General features: G+C 52.6%; 1 long non-coding RNA gene across 1 annotated transcript; it reads right to left on the reverse strand.

Annotated features, from left to right (window-relative positions):
- Window positions 1-298: 298 nt before the first annotated feature.
- Window positions 299-7,941, reverse strand: LOC109385151 (uncharacterized). Its single transcript, XR_002124562.1, has 3 exons — window positions 3,035-7,941; window positions 1,236-1,331; window positions 299-1,119 (listed from the first exon to the last, which is right to left on the reverse strand). It is a non-coding gene; the product is annotated as an uncharacterized LOC109385151 (long non-coding RNA).
- Between the last annotated feature and the right edge of the window lie 2,182 nt (window positions 7,942-10,123).

Below are 10,123 nucleotides of genomic sequence, written 5' to 3' on the forward strand. Positions count from 1 at the left end.
CAGCAACTAAGTTCTTAGACCCCAGGATTCCATAAGCTCCCTCCAAGTGGTCCCCAGAGGCCCTTTATTACGGAACACCCAGACACGATGCCCCACTTCCCTAGCCACGTAACTGCCCCTACTGTGTTTTCCAGTGCAAGCCATCAGCTGTGTGACCTTGGACAAGTCATTCTACCTCTCTCAACCTGTTTCCTCAACTGTCAAATGAGACTGGTGTCTGGGCACAAAAGTCGAAACAGATGTCCACACGAAGACTTGCACGTAAATGTCCAAAACAGCTTTATTCGTAATAGCCAAAATCTGGAAACAGCCCACATGTTCTTCTGATAAATCTTCTGATAAGCAAACCATGGTACATCCATACAATGGAACGCTACATGGCAATAAAAAGGAACATGGATGAATCTCAAAACCATGCTGAATAAAAGAAGCCAGACACAACAGAGCACATGCCATGTATATATAGAATTCTAGAAAATGAATCTCTAGAACAAAGGCAAGGCAGGTCAGCGGTTGTCTGAGGTTGGGGAAATGGGCCATAAAGGGTAATGACAGAACTTGAAATGTTCTTGAGGGTGGTGGTAGGTACGAGGGTATACGTGCTTGACAAAAATTCTGAATTGAACACTTAAAATAGGTGGATTTTATTGCACGGAAAGTATAACTCAAAGTTGATTTTTTTAAAACAGATTAAAAAAAATCATAACCATTGCCTTTATCAGGACCCTTTCTATGACAGAAACCCAACTCAGGGTAGTCTTAGGAAAAAAAGAACTTCATTGGCTCATATAAGCAGGTTAGTCCAGGGGTGCAGTTGGCTTCAGGCATGGCTGCGTTCAGGGCCTTATTGATGTCTGGATAGCATATGCCCACTTTCTCTTAGCTCTTTCCTTCTTGTTAGCTTCCACGAGGAGAGAACAGGATGGCCATCAGTAGTTCCAAGCTTATATATCCTGTCAACCCCCACAAAAAGCGAATGTCTCTTTCCTCTGAGCTGCTGCAGAAGACCCATGGGGGAGTCAGTATCCAGCCTGGGAAACATGTCTGCCTCTAAAGCCAGGGGGTGGTGGTGGCTCCACCTAAACCCCAGGGGGTACAAAGTGAAGGAGGGGTGGTCCCCTGAAAGAAAAAGACAGGTCTTATCAAAAGGGTCATGGATGTTGGGTAGGAAAAGCCAACAAATACCCATCACCTCTCTCCACACACCCAGGGGCACTGTTATCACCCATTCCTACCTCCAGAAACCTCCGCAGTGGCCAGGTCATCAGGGACAGGCCCTAAACTTATTCGAGGTCTCCGGCTGCTTTTCTGGGCCGTCACAGGCTCGCAGCCTGTTAGACACAAGAGTCAAAATAGAGAGTTAAGTGCTAATCTTTTCCCCACCAGCCAAGCCAAACAGAAAGCCCTTCCTGCCTGTGCTGGGCTGTCTGTACCCCAAGGAGGCGGGCGGGTGGAGGGGAAAGGAGCTTTGGAGCAGCTTCTCTGGCCCAGGCCCAGAGGGAACGCCTTGGAGCTGACAGTGTCGGGGCTTGCAGGGTGAACCTTGAGGGAAGAAAGGCTGCGTCCATGGGCCAGGCCTGAGAGGGCTGCCGGACAAAGGGGTGAGGGCTGTAGCTTCTCAGACCAGAACTACCCTCTCAACAGGGTCCAGCCAGAGACTGAAAGGTGGTCCCTGCAGAGATGAAGGATGGGAAGGTACCATCCAACACGCTGAAACCCAAACCTCACTTCCCGAGGAGTGCAGTGCAACAAGCATTAAATGAGCATCTTCTGCACACCAGACACCACTCAGCGTTTTCTGTTGAAGTGTCCTCCCGGGAGGGGAGGGAAAGGGAGTGGCAGCCTCATATCTATATTCAGAATAAGCCTACAATGTAGATACTAATGTGTCCAAACAAATGAGGCAACAGGCTCAGAGAGGTGGGGGCCCACAAAGCCCCCAGCTAAGTGGCTACTCTTAATCAGACTCCTGGGTAAAGGCTAGTTCCCCACTCCCTCCAGCCCCAAGGCTGGGAGCTCAAGCTCCTGCCTCAGCCTGATTGCTCAAGGCTGCTAGTTGAGCTGAGGTCCATTCCAACCTAGGTAAGCCAAGGCAGTTGAGGACTATCTCCCAACCCAGCTCCCCAAGGACTACGGGCTACAAAAGCCTGAGCGGAGGCCTGTTTCCCACCGTAGCTGAGTTGGCCTGCCTAGCCATCCTGCTTTCTGGGAAGCAGGTTAAATGGATGCCGTTGCCAAGAGTGCATTCTGCTGCAGAGAGATGGGCGGGGAGCCGGGCAAGAGCCAGACAGAGGAAGGAGAGCTGAGGCCTTGCCTGCCAAAGGAAGCCTGTGGGCCTGGCCCAGCGCTGCTGGGCTCTGGGAAAGGGGTGTTCTCGGCTCCCAGTTCGCATCTCCACCCGCCATGGCAGAGGCAGGCTGGCCCTCGAGCTCTGCAGACTGGACGGGGAACAGATGACTGCTTCCTGGAGCTGACAATGCGCCTGCCTATTAGTTCCCTGCACTGGCATCTTGCCCAGGCGGCCCCTGGGCCAGGCCCTCAGCGTCCAGCTCTGAAGCAAAGAGGGAGGGGCAGGTACAGCGTTCTGGAGACGGGGGCACCCCAGCAGGGCTCCTGACCCCAAAGGGCCAGCAGCTCGGAGCATGGCCCAGAAGAGCAAGCCCCGTGCAGGCTGTGGTTCTTCCTGGATGCCTCTGTCCAGGTAAGGAGCAGAGAACCTTACTGTGTGACCTGAGCCACATGCCTCTTGCATGTTCTGGAAATGGGGCTAAGCCCTGCCCAGAGCTAGGATCCTTGGCAGTACAGCGGGCTGCGTGGGGCAGGCTGTGGGTCCAGGCTGGCCGGGTGCACACTCAGTATTGGGGAAATTAAGGGACAAAAACCCAGCCTCCCTATGGGGCAGAGATCTCCTCCATGAGATAGTAATACCCACCCAGCACAGGTGTGATGAGGAAACACTTTACAAGTCAGCATGATGCTATGCTTGTTATAACTATTTATGCTAATAAATACTTATTACAGCAAGAGCACTGACCGTGGGGTCAGGAGCTACGGCTCTAACCCCCAGCTTCTGCCACATCCTAGGGTGTCCTCGGGTGAGTCTCCTGATCTCCTTGGCCTCGGTCCCCCGCCTGTAAAATGAGGATCAAAAGATGACTCTGAGCAGTAGAGACAATGAAAGGAAGTGAAAACCTGCCAACTGCAAATGGTCACATCGCCTGGTAGGCTCTGAAGGCAGAGCTTGAAGAAATCTCTTCCATCTCTAACTTGTGGGCATGTAGCAGGTAGTTCTCTGATTAACAGAATCACCTGAGGAATGTAAGAAAAACAAAAAGATACCAATCCTTGGGTCCCCCCACAACCCCCAGCAATCCAGATCCAGTTAGTCTGGGGTGGGCCCCAAGCATTTAAAGTTTTTCAACGCTCTCCAAATGATTTTTAGGTGACCAGGGTTGACAGGCTATGCAGCAGCCCACTTAGAAATCAATCAGGACAGAGCCCGCATTTCTAGCATCCTCCGCCAACAACTCCATCCATCTGTTTGGAGACAGACCCAGTGCTGCTCCGAAACCCTCCAACCAAGGTCTCAGAGCTTCCTGGCTGGAGGTGAGCTACAGCCCACGGTACATCCCACTTGACTAAAAGAAAATAGAGACTTTCTGGCTCCTGAGGGCACAGAGCCATCGTTCAAATGGGTTATGAGCCTCGCCCGTTTTAAAAGCCCCAACCTTGCTGAGAGTGGGAGGTGTACATGCACAGGGGAAGAAAAAAATGCTGGAAGGATATATTTCATTAGCAGACGTTATCGGCCGTTACGGGCATTTGTAAGCCTTTTTCATCTTTCTGTATTTTCAAAATGCTCTACAATGGAAGGCAGTTCTTTTATAACTGAGGGGAAAAACAGTATTCTGTTTTATTTTTGATGTGTTTATTGCCTTTAAAAAATTGATGTGTCATCTTTTGCAAATATTTTGGGGTAAAGATTGAGAAATACAATCAGTAACAAGGAGTTTTGGGGGTATGGAAGGGCAGGGCAAAGGGGCCTCAGGTATCGATTTGAAGTAGCAAATGCTTAGCTGATGGATGGAATGTGTTGTATCACCCCTTGTCCACTGTAAATGGTGAGAATATCATTTCAGGACAGCCCCACCTACCTCTTTCAAAGGAGGGATAAACATCACTCCCCCACACCCCTTGTTCATCTTTACCTTGGCGCTGCCCCTTCCCCGGGGCAGAAAAACGCTGAAGCTCCGGGGCAAACCCAGCCCCTTAGAAACTGTCTGTGGGAGCACTGGTGTGGAGGTACAGCTGGGACGGCCAGAGCCCAAGGAGCAAGGGGTCTGGCTGGCCAGGAATGAGGATCGTGGTGGTCAGGGTCGCACATATGACCATCTTCTTGAGTGATGAGAGCTTTTGAGTCAGCACCTGGGAGGGAACCTGAGAAAAACCTCGAGGATAAATTTCCCCTGTTGACCTGGGAGGTCTATGAGAAAAGAGGTGAGTTTTGCTGCCTGTTCACTGCCCCGTCTGTCTGTCCACAGGCAGGCCACCTCAGCTAGAGAGGAAAATTCTGTCGCTGTGTCCCAAATTGGTATTTCTGCTTCTTGGCAATCCCCCAAGAACCCCAAATCCACCCAAGATGAGGCTTTGGCTCAGCCAAAGTATCTGTGGGGCAAGGATGGAAAAGTTAGGGGTGAGGGCACCTGCTGAGAATGGAGAAGACTCAGGAACCGAAATAGGGATAGAAAACAGCCAAGAGGAGGCGAGCTCTAGGGTCACAGTGGGGTAAAGACCCTGAACCCACTGCAAGCATATCTGCAAGATGGCCAGTTCACTGGGTCTCAGAGAGCCGACTGAGGCTCTTTCTGTTTTCAAACACAGTGCAAGTTCCTACCCGGGTGCCCCTAAATGGTTCCAGCTTCTCAGGAAAGGTGGGGCACCCAGGCCAGCCCAACACTCTTGCCCTTGACATAAAACACAAGGAAGCCACACTTCCTTGTGCCCTGCACGTGCAGCTGGCTCTTCCGAACCTTCACTGAACACAAACCAGGGAGATGCTGTCTTTTCCTGGGCTCCAATCCACGCAGGAATAGCTTGATGCCCAGCCCTTCCCAATCCACCACCAAGAAAATCATAAAAATATATGCAATGCTTTGGCCCCACAAAATTGTTTTAATAATCAGCAAGTCCCCATTCACTCTCATTTCAGGAGGATGAGGGAGGACAGCCCACTTGGATCCCAGGAAGCCCTTCCCATCCCATAGCGGTCAAGTGCAAGACGGGTGGAAGACGGTGGAGCCGCTGCCCGATGCCCACTGCAAGAGCAATAAGGATTTTTAGGGGCATTATGACTGAGTCAGAAAACACAGCTGCCCCTGAAAGTCCCTCATTTTTCTTGCTCTCCTTGAACACGCTCCAGGTGAGTCAGCAGTCAACCGGCTGGCCTAGGTGAGTAGAGATGGTGTCGCCTCACTCGACGCTGGCCCACCTCCCCCCAGCCCAGGGAAAGCTCTGTGGTTGATGGGTGGCTGAGGGGGTCTCCACAACAGCACAATTCTCCCCAGTGCTAGGTCTGGCCAATGGCTGGCCTCCCTGCCCCCAGGGCTCACCCAGGAATCACTAGCATTTGCTCCCCACAGAGACAACTCGGAACCCAGTGCCTTCTGCCAGCAGGGAGCCATGGCCTAGAGTCCTGGTGGAATCCCAGGTGAACACGCGCAGCCCGACAACCAGGGAAACACAGTAAGACCAGGAGAGGGGTCATCAGACCCGTCTTTCCATGTGGGGTGTGGACCCACCTTGCAGAGACTAAGCCCCTAAGTGATAGTCACAGCCTTGAGACGCATGAACAGGAGAGAGCTGGCTTTAGCTTCCTCAGAGGCCAGGACTGGTTCAGGTGGAGGTGAAAAACCCCCGTGAGGTACCCGGAAGACCAACCCGAGCCAGAAAACCTGGGCAAGAGCTGCTCTCCCTAAACCCTAGTAAAGAACAGCCTAAAGACACAAGATGCTGCAAGGGACCGGACCTGAGCTCTAGGTCAGCTTCCCTCCAGCAGTCGCGGTGGCCTTGGTTACCCTGTCTGTAAAATGGGCCCAGAAGGAGTTAAGCTCCCACCCTCTCTCCCCTTTCAAAGGAAAAGCAAAAGAGGAAATGAGAGAATTTCAATTGTGTCATAGCCAAAGGAGCTGTTCCTGAAAACCTTAGCCGATCCCCTTTCCCTGGTGGCAGGCAAGAGGCTGCAAACCGGAAGCCAGCAAGCCTCGGGAGAGCTGCAGCTAGAGCTGGGATCTCAGGCCAGCCCTTCCTCTGCTAGACCGCACCCTGCCCTACCCTCCTCAGAGGTGAGCTCTGGAAAAGGCAACACCTTCCATGGGCCTAAATGGAAAGGGAGGTCCTCCCCCTCCTCCACAGAAATAGCCTGTGATGAGCAAAGACCAGTGCAAAGCCTTCTGTATGTCCCCCCAGTTTTCAGGTTCAAATCAATGAGCGGACAGGCTCTGCGGGGAAGTGCAGGCTGGAAGAAATTGCAGGGAGGAGGGTGGCAGAAAGTCGCCAACGAGAGGATTGAAAAGGACTTCCGGAATCAGAGCCTGGGACTGTGTCCTCCTCTACGGCATGATCTCTTCTGCCTCCCAGGGCAGCAGAGGCTCAAGTCTCAGGGCCGCTGACCAGGAAGGTCCCTCCACCGATCCCTGGGCCTTTGCCTCTGAACTCCACTACAAGGAATGCCACCCATTGGCAGGTAACTTGTCCCCTGAAGCCAGGCCATTCCACCCAGGGCTCCGGTTCAGCTGGAATCTGCCCAGCGGGCCACTGGGAGCCTACCCCACCCAGCCTGGCACTGGACCCACTCCTTGGGGGCCTGGTCATAGGTCCCTCTGTGTGTGTAGGACCTGAGGCCACGCAACACAGGTGGCCCCACTGTGGTGAAAAGCACAGTCCATGGAAGACGGACCTGGCACCACTATCTGCTTACTCGATGTCTGACTACCTCGCTTCTCGACACTTCCCTTAGCCTTCACATCTGTACATAGGAATAGATGGGCCCATGTTGCAGGGTCATGTGAGGACTGAAGGGAAGCAAGTCTACAAAAGCACTGAGCTGGCTCCTTAAAAGAATAGTCCCCTTTCCAAGTACCTTTCTCCCTTCCCTTTAGACCCCAAGGGCAGGGGCTGGGCCAGGCTCCCAGGGGGTCTCCAAGGAGTCAGGCCCTGGCGAATTCTTCCCCTCTCAGAAGACCAGCTGGGATGGGCACCGGGGCACAGGCTCCTCTGTTCCCTGAGCACTAACGCTGCCCCTTTGCCCCACACCCCAGGTCCAGCCTTGTTCAGACGGAGAGCTGAAGCAGGCTGGGAACCTCAGCTGCCCATCTACAGCCTGAGCCCTTTTCTTAAAAACTGTTATGTCAACTGTCACCTCGCCTGGAACTTTCTGCCCTAAGATCACGGCCATATATTTGGTCCACCAGCAAAACCCAAGCTGTCTGCACACACTAGGATCCAAGCCATCTGACACATTCAACAACATGACTGCATCATGTTTTGCCTGTTAAACAAACCAGCCCTCAGCCTACACTGCTTCTGCGTGAGCTGGTGCTGCAGCCTGGGGTGTCCTGGCCCCAGTGGAGTACAGGGTGAGACCCAGCTTACCACCTACTAGCCACAGAGTCTCGGGCAAGCTATTTCACTCCTCTGTGCTTCAGTCGGCTCTTTTACAAGATCGGTGGGATTGCTGGGAGGATTAAATGAGTTTATTCCCATCAAGGGCTGAGAACCACACCTGGCACAAAGCGTTTCATGGGGTTAGCTATCATGACCATCCTTGCTTTGTTTTTCAAAATTCAGCTCACCTCTTCAGGGTGCTCTTCTTGACCCCAGCCCCTCCCTGGGTCAGAGCTACTTCTTCCTCCCTGTTCCCCAACCCCACACTGCTTACCTATCAGCCCACAGGCAGCATGGTCCTGGGATCACCTGTATCACATACACGTATTAACAGTGCTAATTCCGGGGCCCCTGAGGTTGACTGGGGGTGGGCGGGAGGGCAAGAGTATGCATTGCTAACAGGTTCCTTAAGGGGTTCTCAGAGACACACACGTTTGAGAACCGCTGCTCTGGGCCGTCTTATCACCATGGTACAGGCAATGCTTGGCCTATGGGAGCTGTCCCGGGCAGTGGTGACCCACCTGGGCTTGGCTCTGACAGCATCAAATATACTAGGCCCCCAGTCCGGTTCCTTGGGCCTTCTCCGAGCCCGTGCCCTGTGCCCAGCCTCTGCTGACCACACACTATTGCCCGCGGGACTGCCTGCCCACTTCTGCTGGGGGCTGAAAAGCCATCGAGGGCTTCCAGGGAAGCTGCAGACCGAGGAGGCTCCACTTTGAACCCAGTCCCTAACATAGCGAGCAACCCACAAAACCACAATGGAAGGAAAAAGAAAGGCCAAGCAGAGCTATCACCCTTGTTTGGAATTTACTCTAGAAATAAAACTATGCACCAGTCCCACCCTGACTAGGAAAGAAGGTGGTCAGGCAGGCGTAGAAGTCCCAGAATGCCTTGGGGGAACCCTTCCTACAGAGAAGCCACTGGGCACACACCAGGCCTGTGGCAGGGACTGGCTGAAGAGGGTCTGGCCTCAGAGCCTAAAGAGGCCAGGCCTGCTCCAAGTGAGGGGTCAAACTTCCCTGGCACAGGGTTGGGCTGGGTGGAGGGCTGCTGGAGCTCCCAGCTTAGGGGAGTGGGCTCTGTAGGGTCCTGCCCTCTGTCCAGCGACCTACTCAGTCTGCCCCAGGCCAGCCCACTGTGGAGGTGGGAGGCAGAGGGCTCGGCTGGCTTGGAGCCTCCGCTGCAGTGGAAAGCCTTCTTGGACTCGCTGGTCGTTCTGGGCCTGGGATGAACAAAGCCAGGAGACCTGAATCTCATCCATCAGAGCCCCTGAGTTTACGATAACCAATCTCTGCCAGAAATTCTTTTGCTAAGAACACCTTGGCTCTTAAACACTCACTCCCGCCCCCTCCGCACCCCCCACCCCCCCATGTTCCGAAAACTCTCCAGCCCTGCTGTAGATGCTGGCCTGATGCTGATGACCAGTGTTCCTTGGGGTTGGCTCAGCCCCCAAAACCCCTCAGGGTAGAGGTCCGAGTGCCCCTCGGCAAGGCTGGACCTGCCCGAATGCATCTGTCAACACAAATACACCCTCTCCCTAACACGACCAGGGAGGGCAGCGCCTTCCTCTGGCCCTCATTTCTAGATGGTCTGGGAGCCAAAGCAGGGGTGAGTGCTGGTGTCAGAGCTGCAACTTTGATCTCCTTAAAGGTGACACCACTGGGAGAGGGAAACAAAACGAAACAAGCAGACAGCAGGGCCAACAGATGGGGAAGCAAAGGGTCAGGTTTTCCCACAAAATTAGTTACAAAAACAACTTTTGGTTTTCAGAGTTTTTTGGAGTTCACAATTTTGGATCAAGGATTGTGGGCCTGCACCACCAACAGTAACAAAGTGTAAAAGCTGGGTCCCACCTTCATTCCCAGCTTCTGGTTCCACGTTCCTACCCCTGCAGACCAGACCGCGCCAGTGTCCACCTAGCACAAAGAAAGCACACACACAAGGTGCACAGAGAAGACGAAGTGAATCAACTCCTATCACCAGCCTTTTTTCTCCAAAGAACAGCTACTAACGTTATTGCTGAAAAACGTAGCAAAGCGTCTGTCTGCTCCAGGGGCACAGAAGAGTCCACATAAATGAGTCATTTTTCCAACTCCATTTACTGGGGACAAGGACCATAAAACTGTTTTCTGGTCACTGTTGCTGCCTGATAGGCACATAGGTGTTTGCGGGGAGTAGGTGAGTAACCGGTAGCAGAAACTGAAAACCCATGATTTTTTATTTTTCCTCATATACATTCCTCAGATCCTCCCGATGGCCCACGTTTCATTTGGAAATCTAAAATAATTTATCTCATCACAAATTCCTAACAGTTAATTAGAAAAATATACAAATATACAAATTGGATAATCTGGCTTCAGATGTTCTAATTATACTCATTGGGGGTGGAAAAAACAAAAAAAAAGTTACATATAATTTAATAACTTTCAAAACAGTGTAAAATATCCAGAAAGTCTAAAGT

This window comes from Hipposideros armiger, unplaced genomic scaffold (genome assembly GCF_001890085.2).
Source record: "Hipposideros armiger isolate ML-2016 unplaced genomic scaffold, ASM189008v1 scaffold_108, whole genome shotgun sequence".
In the NCBI taxonomy this organism is placed as follows: Eukaryota; Metazoa; Chordata; class Mammalia; order Chiroptera; family Hipposideridae; genus Hipposideros; species Hipposideros armiger.